The 2805-nt window shown below is 33.8% G+C and overlaps 1 protein-coding gene across 4 annotated transcripts in view; it reads right to left on the reverse strand.

Annotated features, from left to right (window-relative positions):
• LOC108691608 (diacylglycerol kinase eta) overlaps positions 1-2176 on the reverse strand; it is a 44128-nt gene extending 41952 nt beyond the window's left edge. For 2 of the 4 annotated variants that reach the window (XM_018199446.1, XM_018199447.1), the window contains exon 1: positions 1992-2176. The gene's annotated coding sequence lies outside the window, so the exon portion shown is untranslated. The remainder of the gene's footprint in view (positions 1-1991) is intronic. The other 2 variants (XM_018199443.1, XM_018199442.1) reach the window with 1 other exon arrangement.
• Positions 2177-2805: the final 629 nt, after the last annotated feature.

Here is a 2805-nt window from a genome sequence, read left to right on the forward strand (position 1 = left end):
TACTTTTATATGCAGAATAATTAGAGGAATCATATTATGTAAAAAAAAAATCATACAATTCCATTTAAAAAAGTGGAAGTAACCTTCATATTTTTTTGACGCCTCCACCTAAAAAAACAAAAATAACATGACCAAAATATGTTCCCTTTGAAATATTTTTTTGTGTCATCAAAAATAAATGAAATATTCAAAATATTCGATTTAAGTGGACTATCCTTTTATATATATTAGGTGTGGGAAAAAGTTCGTGGCGTTTTTCCCATTAGATGACATTAAAAAAACGCTACGAACTTTTTCCCTAATATAGATCTTCCTAGTATTCTTACTTAGTATTTCATGATCCAATTGTGATTAGATATAAATAAGCTATTAATTTTGAAATCTATTGTTTATTAGAAACAAAATGAATTTCTTTGCAGAGCGTTTAAACGACCTATTATTTTTAGAAGGTTTCCCAAGCTTTCCTACATAAGCATTTTTTCATGAATGTACGGATTTCCAAAATGATAACTGCATAGGTTTATCCATTTAGAACCAATTTTCGCCATTTTTACACTCCCTTCTTTCGTATTGAACTCAATTTCTAATTTAACACTTATGTATGTTTATCACAGTTTTGCTTGTATCTAAAAATTTAGATATAGATCTGAAAGTATAATAATTTATTGGGCCATTAAAATAATTGCGGACTCTTTTCATAGAATTCTGTATGTATTATTGCTCATCATGCTTGAGATTTCTACGTAATTATTTTTGTTTTAATAAAATTATTTTTGGATCTGTTCTTTATCTTTATTATATTTTCAGCAAAATCATTTCTTCTAATTACAGACTTTTGATTGGGTAAATTTTAATTCTCTGTAATTATATTTTTCCGCCAACTTTCAACTCAAATATTAAAATTTTTAATAAGAATTAAAATTTGAGCAAACCTGAAGAGAAATTAAAATTTGTATTTTAAAATGTATAATTTATATATAATTAGTAATAACGGAATCGAACTCCTCTCTCTTTTATTTCAGAGAAAATAATTCAGAGTGAAATTTCGCTTCAACAAATTTCGTGCTAAAAAAGATTCAGATTACAGACAGAGAGATTAATAGTGGATTTAAAATCGCTTGGAAAGTAGCGCGATCGACTGGTAGATCGGTCGGCCACCGCGTCTGATATTTACTACGTTTTTCTACTGTGCAGTTTGATAATGAAACTCGTTTAGTCACAAGAGAGCAAAAACATTCTCCTTGCTTGCATACGTTTACTACTTTTTCTTATTTTAGTTTCAAGATATATACAATCGATTCCTGCCACTCTAAATCTGTAGCAATGAAATTTCACTGCATTAAATTGAAATTTCAATACAATCATTAACAATTGCGCCAATGTTACTGCCAGTGAACTTTATTGCAAGATGGGAATGGAAAATCCATTCGATAATTGAAGTGCAAAATTTATTCCAAAAAGAAGTGAATTTGAAGATTAGAATAATGACAGAATAATATCATTCTATCCAGATAACAAAGTTTACGGAGACAGATTTTGAACAGAGCATGCCATCAATCTATTAACCTATTAACTTTATTTTTAATTATAAATTTTTGAAATTATATACGTTATAAATTTGATTTCTTTAATGGTAAAATAATGGTTTAATAGTTTAATGATATAATAGATATACGTATATAATTTTGACAAACAATAAATATGCGATAAACGACATAATGATACGCTAAATTCACTTCTTACAATAACATTCAATGCATCTTGCAATGCATTATCAGTTAATCCTTAAATCACTTCGATTAATCGAATGAAATAGTCCACTCCTTTATGTAAGACAGATTAACTTGAAAGCAGTGAAAATCCATACTTAAAGCTATGACTTTGTTACTCACTTTTGTTAGCCGTAAAATTTTCATTACTACAGATTTAGAGTGATGAGCAAAAAATTATGCTTTGCTCATGCAAAAAAAAGATCGGTAAAAAGCACTCACGTGGGGTTCTTTCCGAGAGCCTGCGGCGCGTGGCGACAGGGGTGATAACCGGATCGCGACGAGGCCGACCGGCCAGCCGGACGGACTGCCCGGCGGAGTTGCTGCTGCTGCTACGCGCGACACTACTCTGAGAGTGGCAACGCACCGCCGGCGCCGGCGACGTTCGGCGTCGCGCGCCGTATACCCTCACGTCGAGCGTTGCGCGGGCTTTGTCGGCGGCCGCGCCGCCGCTGATCGTGGACCCTCTCTCCTTCCGTCGCGCCTCTCTTGCTCTCAAGAGTCTCAGACCTCCTCCAGGCTCCAGTTGCCACTGTTGCCAAGTCTGTTTGAAAGTTATCCGTTATATTGTGATTCTCTCAAAATTTTAGCTGTAATTTGGAATTCTTTGTATTTTCCTCTGCAAAAGTTACTTATTTACTCTGAAATTCTTCTTGTACCTTCAAAAAATTTAAAAAGAAAAAAACCTTCAAATCTGGTAGAAATTCCATTAAATTGGCAATACTCTCCTAGTTTTTCTCGATCGAGTCCTAGCCAACAGCAATGAGTGTCATTCCTAGTTCTAGAAAAAATTATTTCGATAGCGGCAAAACGCGTACAGAATTCACGCCATTCGTTTTTTCTTTCTCTTCATTTTTTTATTTTTCTCTGTTCCATTTGCTATAAGGATGCGTTCCATTTGAAACTTACAATCCTCGTGGGCATTATTTGTTCTTATTTAACACGTGATAAATAACAAGGATGAAATGAATTTCACGAGCGCCAAGTGGAACACAGCCGAAATGCCCGGGATAGCGCGTGTCAGATAAGGTTTTTT

This window comes from Atta colombica, unplaced genomic scaffold (assembly GCF_001594045.1).
Source record: "Atta colombica isolate Treedump-2 unplaced genomic scaffold, Acol1.0 scaffold47, whole genome shotgun sequence".
Taxonomy (NCBI): Eukaryota; Metazoa; Arthropoda; class Insecta; order Hymenoptera; family Formicidae; genus Atta; species Atta colombica.